The sequence below is a fragment of the Sus scrofa genome, chromosome 10, assembly GCF_000003025.6.
Source record: "Sus scrofa isolate TJ Tabasco breed Duroc chromosome 10, Sscrofa11.1, whole genome shotgun sequence".
NCBI classification, from domain to species: domain Eukaryota; kingdom Metazoa; phylum Chordata; class Mammalia; order Artiodactyla; family Suidae; genus Sus; species Sus scrofa.
Genome location: NC_010452.4, coordinates 7,296,617 through 7,312,958, shown reverse-complemented (window position 1 = coordinate 7,312,958; position 16,342 = coordinate 7,296,617). Strand labels below are relative to the sequence as shown.

Here is a 16,342-nt window from a genome sequence, read left to right as displayed (position 1 = left end):
AAATTCGATCTCACTCTAAGATATATTAGATTAATAAGGCTGATTTTATGACCAGTATAATTTATAGTCACAAATACTTGTTTTAATTAGCACAATTATAGATGGTGGGGCAAATTTCCATATATGTTAACTACTAAGAACAATAATAACTAACAGTCGTATGGTGTGTTACAGTTTATAAACATCCATTATCCAGTTGTTCTATGGAAGACTATCTATTGCATTTTCCTGCTCCAGAAGACAGTTTTACAATGTCAGCATGCTAGGAATAGAGATTCTTTTCCCAGAGTTTTCTTCCTCTCTCTCTTCCTCTTTCCTTCCTCTGTCTTCCTTCTTTTTTTCCCTTCCTTAATGGGGAAAATCTATTGATGTGGTTTTTTTTTTTGTTTGTTTTTTGTTTTTTTCTTTCTTTTGGTGGAGCGCGTATAATTGCTTATCAGACATTTCTGTTAAGAAAGGAGCCGTAACAAGCAATGCAACATGATATTTGGAATCTGTCTTCTGCCTACCCGTGTTCTTGACGAAAACATAAGGTTGCAGAAATCATTTCATGCCCTGTATGTTTTCAAACATAAATCAGGAAAATTGTTAGCGAGTTATAGCTCTTCTTAGAGACTGTGGCTATAGAGCTCCAGTAAACACAGGCTATATATTTTTCCAAGTTATTATGTGTGGCCTGAAATCCAAAGTTAGCTATTTAGATGAACAGTTTAATTCCATTATTAGAAATTCATTTTCTATGGAGGATGAACATTTATTTTCCAAAGGTTGCAGATATGGGACATAACACCTGATGACCCTCTGGATCCGTCACCTTCAAAGTTAGAAATTCGTGCTTTTTCGTTAATGTGTATGTGAGTGAACATCCATCTTCAGCTAAGGAACCGTCAGAATGCTCCTGAGCAGAGGTTATAGCGTGATCTGGTTGTCCTCTTCATCCCAGAACCAGGGCCCTTTGTTTCTTTATTTCTAAAATGAAGGGATATGACTTGATGGCCTCCAGTGATTCTGAGTTAAGCAACTGATTATTAATGAGTAAGCCAATTAATTTGACTCCTGTTTATTTCTATTCAATAAACTAATTGTTTACACAAATATGGCCTTCTGCCATGACCAGAGCAGTAAATGAGGCCAGGTTCAGGGGTTTGAAATAAAAGTCTCATGACATTTAGACACTCACATTTACACTGTAATTTTTCATTTGTAGATTAATTATTAGATATATCTTTTTTTTTCAGAGGAAATAATCTCAAATGCAGATTACTTTTCTAGGCTAGACCATAAACGATTATGTTACTTACTGGAGTGAATTATTGTATATCAGTGATGAAAAAAATGTGAAAACCATTCTGTGATAATAAAAGTGATAAACATAACATAAAGGCAATAAAACTGAGTGATAGTTTATCATTTATCTAGATTCTAGAGGATTGATGTTTAAGAGAATGCACATGCAACTGGATGTTAAAAAGATAGATGGAAACTATTGCAAAGTATCTGAAGGGAATTTTTAGAAACTTCCAGGATTTTTAGAGCCTGATTGCAAACTCTGTGGTTTTCCTTTCCCTGGGATGAGTGCAACATTAGCAGTCCTTCTAAGTTTACCACCTGTGATAAGATTTGGGTTTTGACAAACAGTTGTTGAAAAGTGGGAGGGTGCAAAAAGATGGAGAGAAAAAACAGAAGCTCTGAAGTAACTGGCTAAGATGTGAGAGAAGAAAAGATGGAAACCATTGAAGGTCGAAGAGAGGCCTATGGGTGTGGGTGTGAGAGAGACAGGCAGCTTGGTTGGCATTTAACTGATCTGTAGGATGAGAAACCAAAAGGGAAAAGAAAGAAACTAATGCGCATGCTTCCTGAAGAGGAAGCGCCCTGTGTGAGTTCTGTGGAATAGCACTGCCATTGCAGTTAGGGCATCTATTTTGAAATTTTTGCTGGGTCACTTACTGCCTTTTTGATCTTGTGAAATTATTCTTTGTCTTATGGGTAAACAGGTGCATAGGAAGAGCCTTGGCTTCCAGGATGATCGGGAGGCTTGAGATGAGCTTCAGGGGAGGCTTGAAAACCATACTCAGTGTTAGGTGGTGAGGAACTGTCACTGGACCCAGCAATGCTCCCTGCTGACCAGGTCTGACCAAGGCTTCGGCCAATTTGTTGAGCTCTAAGAGTGGTCTTCGGTAGGCGTGTTTCTTGTCCACTGTGGTCCAAGAACTGTGGTCGGTACTTGACTCACATTTTATTTAGGGATGAAGCAGGAAATCGTATGCAGGCGGCCAGTTGAATGGAGCAAACCTAGTAATTCTGATGTGTGCGATGGCCAGTGCCCCAGGAGCTTATTTACTTGCCCTTAAAGATGCCCACGGCTTGCCTAAACACAGCCGTGAATGACTGGAAGCAAAAGCCATGTATCAAATAATTGTTTTCTTTGTCTCGAACATCACCTGTCATGTGCACTTTTGCCATGACATTGATATTAATCTAAACTTCCTGGACTGTTGTGAAGGCTGAAGGAGTCATTGTTTGGCAGTAAATACTAATTGATAATGATATAAATCCCATTTTAGAAAATGACTTCCAGGATAGAAGAGAACTAATTAACGTAATACAGCGGTTGAACTCCAAGTTCTAGAGTCTATCCAGATCTCTTCCAAGACCAGTTTTGTGTACGCTTCACTGATAGACGTCTAGCCAGTTCTTCCACCAGCAATGGACTGCATTTCGAAGCTGAAAATGAAGCGGTAGATCAGGAATGCTTTGAGAAATCTGGGCTGTTTGTACAGGCAATGCATTTTTAAGAGGCAGATCCCCAAATCTACTTGGATTCTACCTGAGGTTGGCCATGTGCTCTGCTCTAATTCCCAAGATAACGATCAACGGAATTCTCTACTCTGAGATCTGTTAAACCGAGAAGCAGAAGTGAATCTAGAAATCAAGAGATGTCTTGGGATCAAGTTTGAGTTTAAGAGTAAATATTCAGCGGCTCTTAACCAAAATTCATTAGGCCGGAATGCACAGAATCTACACTAAGCAAATGAAGAAAACCATCTTTGGGTGGTTTAATTATGAGTCAGTCTTAAAAACTTGGCATGTATATAGTCATTTGAAAGTAACTGAGGACATAGCGTGAACCCTGGGAGTCATGGTTGGTGGAGGAGCTGTGTCTCCCCCGTGAGACTGGTCCTAGGAAGTAGTAAAATGGACCCAGCTTGAGTTTCTTTTCAATGTAGGGGAATGTATTAAGCACATAATATGTTGAGTATCGGTCTAGGTCTGTCAGAGCATACAAAGTAATTTTAAGACCTGGTTCCTTTCTATTAAGGGATTTACAGTATCTTTAGGGAAATATGACAGTACTCCTGAAACTATGAAGGCAGCAGTACAATAGAGAGTGCTGCAGGAAAGCAACGCTCTGTGGGCAAATTCACATGTAGAGCAGCAGCATCCGAGTTTGTGCTGAGGTCCGGGCTCCCATGCGCCAGCTGGGTGACCCATTCCTCTTTTAGTCGTGGTTTTCCCATTTGCCAATTGGGCATAGTCTTATCTTTCTCATAGGATTGTTATGAGCATCAGATGAGACCAAGAATTTGAATGTGGTTTTGCGTATGATGTTAGACACGACCCGAATTACTGGATGCAGCACTGGTAGCTAGCAGGGCGCCTGAAAGTAGAGCCCGTGTCTCTGCTGACCTCATACCTGAGCCTAACATTGGGCCTGTTTCCAAGAGGAGGCTCAGTACACACTGGTAAATGCATGCATTCCAGACACTGTGGTAAGCCCTTGACCTCTCTTATTTTTTAAATCTTCCCAATAACTTCGTAAGGTAGATATACTGTCTCTCTTTCCTAGATGAGGAAGCAGCAGTTCAGAGATTTTTTCGAGCAGCTCCACCCTCATGGAGGTAGAAAGTAGGAGAGTCCGGATCGGAAGCTGTCATCCCGTTCCAGGATAGAGAGTTAATCATTACATCTGAACAATAGTGTGGGCAAAGCGAAAAGCAGAAGTCTTGGGTAGTTTACCTGTTGCCCACGCAGCTTGTGGGCGGGCTTTCAGATCAGTAGGAGACAAGTCCCCATGCTGCCTGACACATGGACCGTGGCCTTTTGTTAAACTGTCCATTCGGAGTTCTGCCCTTTGAAGGAAGATGCCCAGCGGTGAGAAAAGACCATATAATATGCCATAACCGAGACTTGTCATTGGGACAGAAGAGGGGAAGGGCAGGGAGGCACCGACAGATGCCGAAGTGGGTCACCTGTGGCTTGAATTCACTTTACTCCAGCCACCAGCATCTCCCAACCCATGCCAGCTCCTACACTCTCTTTCCCTCTCAGAACCGCCAAGGTCTAGCATTTCCATTCCCCTCCGTAGCGAGGAGGTTAAGAAGCTGATTTGATGACCAAACAGCATATTCCTGTTCTGCATGGCTTGCCTGCTCCCAATATGCCCCCAACCCTTCTTATATTAGGAGGTTCTGCTGGAACAAAGTGTACAGTTGCACCCAGTTTATAATGAACACTTCATAAGATGGTGCCCAGCCAAAGAGTGATTATAAAACCCCGGCCTCTGCCTTTGGAAAGGAGGATAGAGAATTAGGTACCACGGTCCCCAAACCTATATTATTTTTTCTTCGGATTATTTGGGAGGAGTGTCGGGGGGCGGGTGCTTAAATACCCCCTGCAGGATTAGTGATGCAGGACAGGTTTGTCTAAGAAACAGAGGGAAGTGCGTTTTAAACATCGGGGATTCAGTTTTAAAGATCTGTGAAAATGCAGTCCATGGCAGGTCAGGACAGCAGAGGCTGGTGACACTATTTAAGATACAGCCAGGGAATAACTTCCACTGTTGTCAGAGCCCAGCGGGTCACCGTGTTTGGTTTCCCAGGAACTGCGCTAACGTGCTGGAGATGAAACCCCGGGGGTGGGGTGGGGGGGTGGGGGACACTTTCCATGCTCCTCCGTGACCTGCGGTGAGTCTGCTGGGTTGAATTGTGTGAAGTTGTCAAAGGTTGCTCTGCTCTCCGGCGCTTGGCACCAGCTCCGCTGAAATGTGATGCCATTGGTTTTCAGTAAAGGTTCCTTTCTGCAGGGCTGCAAACACAGATCAGCTGCTACTGTGTATACACAACCAGGGAGCAGATCAACCAGCACATTTAAAGCAGCCTTTTTAACCCCGAGACTTTCCAAGATCTCCTCTTCACGCAGGAAGTTTCCTTCTCTGTTGTCAGATTTAGCACCGTGCTCTAGTCATCAGATCCGAGCTAGGCTCCCTGCTGCACAGTAGAGAGGCTTCCTTAAGACATTTGTCCTTGAAACTGCACCAAACTCTTGGAAGAAACCAGAACGTGTAAGTATGTACGATTTAGGCAGCAATAGGACAGGGCAGAGCTGCAATCAACCATTATACAATATCCGATTAGCAGTGCAGGAGGGATTTTTCCGACGTTTTGTTACATTCATTTTCAATTCGTTCTGAGGAAACAAATCAATTCTAGCTTCTGATACAGTGACTTTGCAGTAGATGGGGTTGTAATATGTTAGCTTTAACTATTTGCTGTTCTCATTTAGCATTTAGATGTCACTTGCGGGACGGCGATTGTGGGCATTAAACTATACAACTTCTAAATTTTGATTAGGCATGATAATTGTTTGGGCATGTCCATCTGGAGAAACAAGTTTGCTTTGGGGAATGTTTTTAAGGAATTAACCACCTAAATTCGTGGACAGCAGAATGAATGTGGACTGTTCTTGCTCTCAATAAAACGTATTAGTTTGCAGTTTTAATTTACTCCTAAAGAGCGTTCCACTGAGGTTTTGTCTTAATTGAATCCGACCCAGGGATGTCTGTGTGATGTTTTACTGGCTTGTATGTATCCGTTTAAGTTACTTTGCTGGATTGCAGTCTGGTTAAACCTACGTGTGGGCACTCTTTAGAGCCTGAGAACAACCGGGTAAAAGAAATGCTCTCAGAATTTGGGAGGGGTGGTGGTTTTGTTTGAAAGGGTGGTCGTCTTACCCTTGAAAGCTTTGTAGCTGCATGACCTGAATGGCTGTCAGATGGGAGAAAACTGAAAACTCTGGGGCTCGAAGTCAAATCTCAGCTGGTCCACTTTCGGAACTCTGACCAACAAAACCCATGCCCCCCTTGCTATCAATTTTTAATATGTACCAATACTTATGTTTATGAGATTAATTTCTCTCAGATTAGGCTGATTGATAGCTGGATTGTGGTTTCTTAAGAGCTTGCTCCCTGAAACCCACAGTGGAGCTGCATTCCATTTAACTAGTGAATGTAAAAACGGGTAACCATGGATTCAGCCACCACTGACTGCCAGTGCGATGACTTGTTGTAAACAATACAAATGAGCCAGGAGAGCAGAGGCAACCAGACATGAAATGATTTTAATAGAAATTACGGTAAAAGGTCATGTGATGTGGTCTCAGCTTCTGTTCAGTTTTAAAGGGAAAGTCTGTCTTTTCTCCCCCCCACCCCCCCCACCTATTCCCAACCCATCCGAGTAGATATCCACCCAAACTTGGCAGGTCCCCTGCGCTGCTGCCATGAAGACGGGTGGCCAGTGCAGTTCTGGGCCAGGTGTGGTGACTTGTGGATTTTCACGGTAAGTCCCTTTATTTCAGAAGCAGAAAGGACATCTGCGTCTTCCTGGGCTTCTTTCCTGGAAGGTCATGCTAGTTGTGTTCTAGAAGCCCTCAGGCTTTGACGTAAGAGGAATAGGTCCTTTCTTGCCTTAGCTTTGACACGATACAACTGTCTTTTCTCTGCCTTCCTAAGACTCTGGATTGTTTCGTAACCTGGCTCTTTCTGAAAACGGTGACTTGCTTTAGCAGCGACCCCTGCCATATGGCAACGAGCCCGTGCAGATCCCCGCACAAGGGCCGTGCCCGACCTCCAGGTTTGTGTGCACGCAGCCCTTTGCTCACTTCTATAAGGACGAGTTTTTACAGCACCAGGATTTGCATTTCCCTGGAAGAAACGGCTTCCGGAGGGGAGCGTGATTGCGGCGTTCCTAAGTTTGCCTTTGGCCGAGAAGCATTAATACGTGGTACCTGTGTCAAGGGCTAACCCCATGGCTTGTTTGGTGTATTGATCCCAGCTATGTTTAGTAAAAGGAAATGAAAGGAGAAACTCTAGTCCTTAGGGTTGGGGAGGGGGGTGGGGGGGGGAGAGGTGCTTAGAAGCCAGATGTGGAGGGCGGTCCTAGTCGGTAACTCAGTGAGCAGGAGTAAAGGGGCTCAGAGCCACTGTCTCAGAGAACTGCAGGCACCTTGAGCAAAGGTCTGTCTCTACGTGTCTCGTGTCTCAAGGTGAAACAGACCCGGATGGGTCTCTGGAGCCACACCTCTGTCTACGCACAGATGGTAGAAATCATCCTATGTCTGGGAGCAAAAGCTAACGGCATGTTTATAGTTTACCTCCTTTTAGGGCACAGATACTTCTGAACAGACGCATCATTGTACAGAGAGCGGTGTCATGCTGAAAAATAGAATTTCAGGTATTTATTTTTTCATGAGTGCCTTTACTGTGAAAAGCCCCAGCAGCACATGAAAAAAGTGTAATATAGGGGGAAGTTCTCTGGTGGCTCATCAGGTTAAGGATCCGGCACTGTCCCTGCAATGGCTCAGGTTCGATCCCTGGTCCAGGAACCTCCATACCCCATGGGCGTGGCCAAAATAAACAAACATGGGATTGTGATTTAGAAGCTCAATGAGATAATCAGAGTATCAGCCTTCTCTCTACACACTCAGGAACTTTATCTAGAGGATGCTGTTTAGACCTGTAAGTGTTACAGAGTGCTTTTTTTTTTTTTTATGAGCTTTTTAAGATTGGAGTGCCTCATAGCATTCTTAGACTGAAGGATTCTTCTGAAGGTCATGGTTGGCTGTGGCCTTGTGGTTTGTTTGCTGTTGTCATACTAGCTTTGCTTATCAAAGGGAAATGAAAGAAGAAACTCTAGTCATTATGTGGGGGGTGGGGGTTGAAGCTGACAGCAAACACCAAGTCCAAGTGAGGTTTGGGGTAAATTAGAATCACATGCGTTGTCTTTACTTTTCCTGGCGTTATTCTCCACATGGAAGACCAGGAATAGGGTGATAAGAAGCACAGTCTGTGGCGTCGGACATGAGCTGGGATCTTTGCTCTGGATCTCACTGGGCTTAAGATTTTGAGCCAAGTGATGTCACCTTCTGTGCTGCCACCTGGTCATCTGGAGATGGAGGAGGGTGACGGAGCCCAACAGGTGGGTGAAAGGGTGACCCAAGTGAATGCACAGAAGGTGTTTCCCACCAAGTCTGTCATGTAGTAAGTGCTTCCCAAACTGTTCTGAGTTTCATTATTATTCTTGATGGAGGAGACATTTGGTGAAGTAGAATCCTGCCCTAAGTGCTGGGTGTGAGAGAGACAGTGTCACCCTCCTTGGCTGGTCCTCTTCTAGTGACAGCCTGCAGTAACTGGTTGTCCTTTGGGAGATGGTGATTCAGTTTGTAGCCAAGTGTCAGGTTTTATGTAACATTTGCTAAAAGCCAAAAGTAGTCTCTTTTTATGCTCTATTGTTTTCATTTTTATGCAAATTATTTAGAAAAGAGGAATTAGGGGGTGTGTTTTTGGTATTTATGATTTCCGGTACCACAGGTATTGAGGCAACATATGCTCAGTTTATCTATGATCCAGTGGCTAGAGTTGAAGGCAGGGAAGCAGCTAGAGGTATAAGGCATTCATAATTACATCAATCCGAAAGCTCAACATGAGTGGTTCCTAGTTGTTCTCAAAGGTAATCATTAATACTAAAGAGCAATCATAATTAACAGGCTGGTAAACGTGGAGGTTATATGCTGCCAAGGAGAGTTTCTGGAGAGGCTTATCGACAAGTTTTCTGTGTTCTTTGACCTTCCTGAAATCTAAGGGTCTGATTCCTTCCTTCCTCTCTCCCCCCTTCCCTCTTCCTGCTTCCTTTCTTCTGCTTTCCTTCCCTCCCTCACTTCCTTCCTTCCATCCTTTCATCCTTCCTCTCTTTCTTCCTTTAATCTCATATGTAGATATACTTATACAGTATAAAAATATATGTATAGTATATAGATTATATATATAAGAGAGTATATATACTCTCTCAACTACATAGCATTTTTCTTTCTCTTTGTGAATCAGAAGGGCAGGAGAGGAGACCCACAGTCTTTTTATGTTAGTCCGGGTTTTATAAATGGAAACTTGAAGAAGAGTCAGAAAAATCTGTTTTTCTTTCTCCTGCTATTGAACTGGAGAGGCACATCTGGAGTGACCTGCAGACTCCGGGGAAGCCACGTTCAGTAACTATTTGTTGATTCATTGATTAAACGGCTTGGAGGGAAGGGGCATCGAGTACGGAGATTCCCTCAGTAGGGAGAGCTTTGAAACCCCAGGCTGCAATGTGCAGTAGGTTGGCTTCTCTGTGACCTTCCAACAACTAATCTCCTTTAAGAGCTGAATCAAAGCAGTTAAGGGATTTTTGTCAGATGGATTTTGTCTACAGTTGGGTTTTTGGCTGTTGCATGTAGAAGGCAATACATTCTTCCTGAGGATAGGAATTTTTTTTCCAGAAAGGAATGAAGAAAAGGTGCCAACAGCGATCTCTAGAGAGGGCCTCCTGTTTATGCATGGTACTGTTCAGGCCGGGACAGCTGCAAGGTGGACGATTTTCTCACACTCCTCAGCCAGCCTACCCTTTCACCACCCTTGTCTGATGCTGGTGTCAGAAGTGCACTCATGCAGCAGGCTCCTCTCCATGGCCTTCTCTTCCAAAGGCACAGAGAAAGCCTGAAATTATTATTACTTTTTGCCCGTGCCTGTGGCATGTGGAAGTTCCCTGGCCAGGGATCGAACCTGCATCACAGCAGTGACAACGTCAGGTTCTTAACCTGCTGAGCCACCAGGGAACTCCAGAAAGCCTGTAACTCGACTCGGTATCATATGAGTGACAACGAGTGTCTGTTACCCATTTTGGGAAGATCGCAGAGGGTAGAATTAGAGTGAGAAACTGTTCACTTCAGTGGATGAATGGCTTGTCCGAGTCACACACCTTGTGAGTTGGACAACCAGGGCTAGAGCTTGGAATTTGTGGTTCCCAAGATGGCATTCTTTTGAGGGCTCTTGCCTTCTAGTAATTAGACTACAAAAGAAATTTTATATCACATTGCAAAAAACAATCCAGCTTAGACAATGCTAAGACTATCTTAAAGAGATTGCTCAAAAGAGTCATATAGGTCTAGTTCTAATCCTAAAGCTGTAATTTAGAAGCTCAGTGAGATGTGGGGGAGATACCAAGCCATCCTGAGCTGTGGTTTTCCTCATTGTAAAATTGAGATTAAAAGAATGAATCAATGATGATTACTAAGCAATAACTAGAATGCTTATATTTTAGGTTTGTTGTGAGGATTAAATAAGATTACACATGGAAAGTCCCTAATCTTACGCTTGACACCAGATATCAGTAAATATTATTGTCATTCCTCTTTTCGGGGGGGGGTGCAGTGACGTAGGGTAGGATTATGACAAAAGGCTTTGAAGATTGCGTCTGGAATAGTGTGTAACTCAATGGTTTTCAACATTTTCTTCTACTGTAGCACATATAGAAAGATGCACGTCAAGAATTACCCCATGGCTGGCATGACATGATGCATACCTCGTAATGCAGCGGTGGTGATGGTAGTGGTGGCGGAGTCATGACAAAGATGCTGATGCTGATGTGTGAGATGCATATAGCAGAGATGAGTGCAGGGCTATGAGCAAGTCCCAAAGCTTTGGTTTGGATGGCACTGCTTTCTTTCCTACATTAGAGAGGAAATCAGGGTGTTAGTGAGCAAGAATTATGCCGTTATAAGCGCACCTACACTCATTTATGTTAAAAGACAATCAGCAGAACTCTGGAGCTCTGTTACTGGTAACAAAGTACTGGCAACATAGCAGTTGGTCTGGAAGATGCTGTCTTTCTTAGAGGAACCTGATTTTGAAAGGTCTTTACATCCCAGCCGTGGAACTAGACTATATGGGTTTGAATTCTGGATCAACCACTCACGAGCTGTGATGAGCTAGGAGAAGTAATGGAACCACTCTTTAAAAAAAAATGTATCTTTATTATTATTATTATTAGTAGTAGTAGTAGTAGTAGTAATTATTTCCACAATACAGTTTTTTTTTTTTTCTGCTGTACAGCATGGTGACCCAGTGACACACACATGTACACATTCTATTTTCGCACATTCTCATGCTCCACCGTAAGTGACCAGACATAGTTCCCAGTGCTACACAGCAGGATCTCATTGCTAATCCATTCCAAAGGCAGTAGTTTGTATCTATTAACCCCAAGCTCCCCAACCACCCCACTCCCTCCCCCTCCCCCTTGGCAACCACAGGTCTATCCTGCAAGTCCATGATTTTCTTTTCTGTGGAAAGGTTCACTTGTGCCTTATATTAGATACCAGATATAAATGATATCACATGGAACCACTCTTAATCTCTAACCCTTCATCTTTAATTGGCGTAATAGTGGTACCCAACTTACACTATTGTTGTGAGGGTTAAATGTGTTAACACATGGCGAGTACTAAGGAAAATGTCCGGCACACAGTAATTGTTAGCAATTGTTAGAAGTTTTTATCTCCAAGCTATTTGACAGGGCAGTGTCCTGTCTTGAGATTTCCTCCCAAATTTGTCATGTTATCCAGATGCTATTATTGTAAAACAGTGTTTTAGTTTTCGCATGATAAAAGCTGCTCCTAATTGTGTCCTTCCCATGGCAAAAAGCATTATGCCATGCATTGTATGGGATCTCTTCATTGATTTAATCCTCTCACCCCTCTTAGGAAATAGTGTTACCTCCATTTTATAAATGAGAACATCGAGCCTGCAATAGAACTGGCCCGGCTTGTGAGTGACAGAGTCAAGCCTGCAATTTATAATGCTCTCTACTTAGCTCCCCTCAACTGCCTCGTTAAGTCAGGGAGAGTTTGCAGAGGTGGTGGGGAAGGTGTAATTTCTGGAATGATAGAGACCCAAGAATCATGACATGGGTTTCTTCTAGGACATTCAGAAGACTCCAGCTAGAAACAGGGAAGGTGATTACAGTAAAAAGAAATGTAATTTATTCACCCAATCATCAGAAAATCTAGCAATATACTTTGATTTGATCTTATGGACAGAAAGTGATAAGAGACAGAGGTGAGAAAAGATAACGAATAATGAGAAGGAGGTGGAAGACAAAGAACAAGATAGAGAAAGAGGAAGAATCGTATAAGGAGATACCTGTCACTTAACACTCAAGCCATCCTGGACATAGATGGTCTAGAATCATCACCATCTTCAGTTTAGACATTATTTTGTCCAAGGTGACAAAATCAGAAATAATGCATTTGGGATTTAGACTATGGCATGTTACCTTTACATCTACTGCACTCTTTTGTTACCTTATGCTGCCTTTCTAGACATGAAGATTCATGTATAGACACATAAAGAGACAGAAGTACAGGTCCACTGACATGAAGACACATAATGTTAGAAGCATCTTTTAGCTTTCACTGGTATCCGTGTGGTGAATTTCTAAAATCCTCTTGTGCTTTTGCAGCTATAGGCGTACATTAGCTTAACCTATGTGCAGAAGACTGGGTGTTTAAAATATTATGAAGTATGGAGTGCATTTAATTTAAAATTAGTTTTGACTTTTATGGAATTGATTTTCGAAAATAATCTCATGAGCTAAGTCAGTCACCTTCTCTTCCCAGTTCTGCAGAGGACGGAGGTGAGTTAGGCAGAGGTTCAGTCATTTCCCAAAGGTAATAGTAGTTGACGGCAGGTCTGAAAGTCATTCCTGGTTTTCGGCCTCCAGAAAAAGGCTCCTTTCTTTCCTGTGGTGAGCTCTTCCAATCGGTGTGGTTATCGCTGCATCAACCTGTTGGGTGGACGTGTCACACCTGTGTACCAATGAGGACTTTTCTTGGAAACGGAAAGAGAGGATCTCCCTTTGATGCAGATTTTGCTCTTGCTTTCAAGTCTGGAATACCGGCATGTGAGCTTTAAGGAATGACGTAAGGGCCATCGTTTATGGTGTTCTTTTGTTCCCTAGAATGCAGGCTGGGCACAGGCGAGAATCCTATGTCTTCCTGTGCTTTAGCCTCTGGGGTCCAGCAGATGCTATGGTGTCTTCCTCAGACAGTGGCTTGCTGCTCCCAAGGTCTGCCCACCAGGCTCTCTGCAAAGCAGACAGAGTTCCCTCCCAAGAGGTACTTCCTGCTCTGCGTGTTTGTTTTGAAGACGTAGGGTTCGCTAAGTACAGGGGACCAGAAAAAGAGCGAGGTACCAACCCGTTGTGTCAGAAGTGAAATGCAGCCCCAGGCAGCGCAGAAAAGAGGGAAGGGGAGATCTTCAGAGTTTCCAAGGTCAGTGCCAGTGTCATACCATCTTCTGAATCAGTTTAAGCAAATTCCCTAAAGTTAGGCCACTGGGCAAAAGACCCCAAGGTCTTTCTTGGGGGGAAAAACCGTAACTGCCCAGTTACCCCTTTTCTGTATTTAAATGATGGAGATGGTGAGCAGGGACTCAGAGGGGTGAAAGGGATGCCTTTTCTCCTTTTCCTTGAGAAGGTCATGGAGCCACCTGACCAACTGGGAGAAGGGCTGCTTGAGAATTTGTTGATAAGTAATCGTTTTCTTACCGTGTCCACTGAAATCGATGCAGAATGACTCCCTTCCACTGTTTCTCCAGATTTAAGTGTTTCTTCTAATAATGCATGATATTTGTATAGTGAAAAGTTTATGAAGTCACAAATTATTTCCTTTTTATAGCTGAATTAACTTAGCAAGGTGAATGAAGTGGCTTGTTCAGAGTAACACTGCTTGTTAACAAGTGTGCAGGAGAGTCTAGATGGAGTCTCCTGATAGCTAGATCTGAATTGATACTGCTTCTAAGAGATCCTGGTTGTGGAAGAAGGTTTGTATAGGGTAGGACTGAAGACCAAATGGCAAGAACTCTAGGAAGGGGATAAAAATAGCCCTGAGAATATTAGAAGAAACAACTTGTCATGTCTTTGTGTGTGCGTGTGTGTGTGCCATGTCTGTGGCTACAGGATGGTGCAAAGATTCTAACTTTGCCCTCAACCAAAAATGGAGGTCAGAGGTCAGGGATAGGAGGTGCCCCTGGGGGACCCACACAGAGGGCAGGTGAATTCCATCCCCCGCCCCAGTCCCTTTCCTCACTTAGGTCAGGCGGTGGAGTGGAAGGACATTCTCTAGTTCTCAGAAGATGGAGCTGCAGCAGCTCGAAGCAAAAGAGAAATGACCATGTACCTACAAACTTTGTTCCTGGTTATCTGTTGTCCCACGCACTTTGCCATGTAATAGAAGCATGATCCCTGTCAGTAATATCATCTTAGACACGAAGGGATAACTAAAAATGGTCCAGAGAGTGGCTGGACGGTGCAACATTCCTTCATCAAAGCAATTAATATCCTTGGGATAAAACTGCATTGGTCTGATACCTTAAAGTAGGGTTTTTTGTTTTTTGGTTTTTTTTTTCCCCATTTGGAATGAAACTTTCTAAGTTATGTGAATAGTAGAAGGTGGATAAAGCTGTGTTGGTCGGATACTTAGTTAAAAGAGGGGTTTCTTTTTTTTCCCTCTGGAACGAAACCTCCTAAGTCGTGTGACCAGGAGAAGGTGGAAAGAATTTGTGCTGTGTTCTCATCCAAGCTTTGTTTTGCTAATGTCAGGTAGATACAATCCTCACTCGTTTCTGGGTAAGAGGGTGACGTCCTTGGTTTGGCTTAATTCTAAGACTATGACAGAGAAATTATGTATTTGATAATGGCTCTGAAATCTACAAGTTGATCTGGCATCAGTCCGCATGGACCATAGATTCCTGCTGGGAAGTTCATTCAAGCTATTGCTGAGGCTTCCAAAGTACAGTATGTGACTGGCAGAGTGAACACACTGGTGCCCTATACGTGTCAGCTTTTTGTCCTCAAACCATCTTTAACCAGTTGCAGCGGCCAGCTAATGTTTCAACATTATTTTTAGAATGTCAAACTCTGATCATCACATGGACAACAGATATTTTCAGCTGAAGGATGCATGCTTAATGTGAAAATGTTGTGTGCATGCTAGAGCTTTACTCTGTATTTCTCTCCGTTGGATTATTTAATAATCAATTTGAGTAAAGTTTCACTTTAATACTCCTAGAAATTAGAGGAAAATATTGCTTACATTCATTTGCTGTGTTACACAGACACAGTACACAGCCAAGGTAAAAGATAAAAGATCAATTCCTATGGATCTCAGAGTTTCAAGCTTTTAAAGCTGTGTTATAGAAACTTTGTAATTATTGTGGGTAATCTTGCAGAAAATTAAATGTTGAGTTTGCATATGTGAAGAAGTTTGGACTGTTTGGCTCACCATAGCTTGTTAGTGCTCAGCATTTCACCATCCCCATCAGGCTTTGGGTTTCAGTTCACTGCTAGTAAAATGCTATTTGTAGCATGAGTGAAATCCCCAGCAGGGCCCGCAGCATTTTATGTTTGAGACGTATTTTAGAGAACTTGTGCCTGTTTCAAAATGGCGCTAGACCAATGGTTCTCAGCTTGGGGCACTTTTGCCCCCTAAGGGATTATGTTTGAAGACATTTTTGATGCTTACAACTGGGAAGAGGATGCTATTGGGATCTCGTGAGTAGACACTGCTGATGCTGCTAAACATACAATGTACACAGCAGCCCCTCCACAATAAGGAATTATCCAACCCACAATGTCAACCCTGTTGCGATGGAGAAGCTTTGCGCTTCCAAGATTTAAAAGGTAAGGGAGAAAGTAGGTAGCTTAAATATCTTCAGATTTAAAAAAAAAAAACGTGGATGATTTCCTGGTTAGAATTTTCCCCATGGGATGTGGAATAAAGGTGAAAAAGACAAACAAGTCATATATTTAACGAGTCATATATTTGCTGTAAAAAATAATGGGAGTAGAATATGCATGTGGTGGCCATTGAGCTACATAGGGCAGCCACCATCCCAACAATATCAATTGCAATGACTTATGTAGAGTTTACTGTGTATCAGGTACTTATGTAGAGCTTACTGCACACCAGGAACTGCCAGTTCTGGCTATCCAAGGATTCAGTTAATCCTTAATGCAGCTCCACTGAGGATGTACCACGCCTGTGCCCTTCAGTACTCAGACACTTCCGGGCTCAAGTCGGTCGGAACAAGGTGAGCTTCTGGCAGGAAGTGTAAGGAACAGAGCAATGGCTGCAGGGACAACAATACATTTGGAAAGAAGGCTTTATTGTTCTCAATGCCCCCAGTTGCTCAAGCTTT

General features: G+C 43.0%; 1 protein-coding gene across 14 annotated transcripts in view; it reads left to right on the top strand.

Annotated features, from left to right (window-relative positions):
• ESRRG (estrogen related receptor gamma) overlaps positions 1-16,342 on the top strand; it is a 660,805-nt gene that overhangs the window by 58,461 nt on the left and 586,002 nt on the right. For 2 of the 14 annotated variants that reach the window (XM_021064124.1, XM_021064118.1), the window contains exon 1: positions 4,942-5,341. The exons of the other annotated variants lie outside the window; for them this stretch is intronic. The gene's annotated coding sequence lies outside the window, so the exon portion shown is untranslated. Of the gene's footprint in view, positions 1-4,941; positions 5,342-16,342 lie in introns of those variants that run through there. 14 annotated transcript variants of the gene reach the window in all.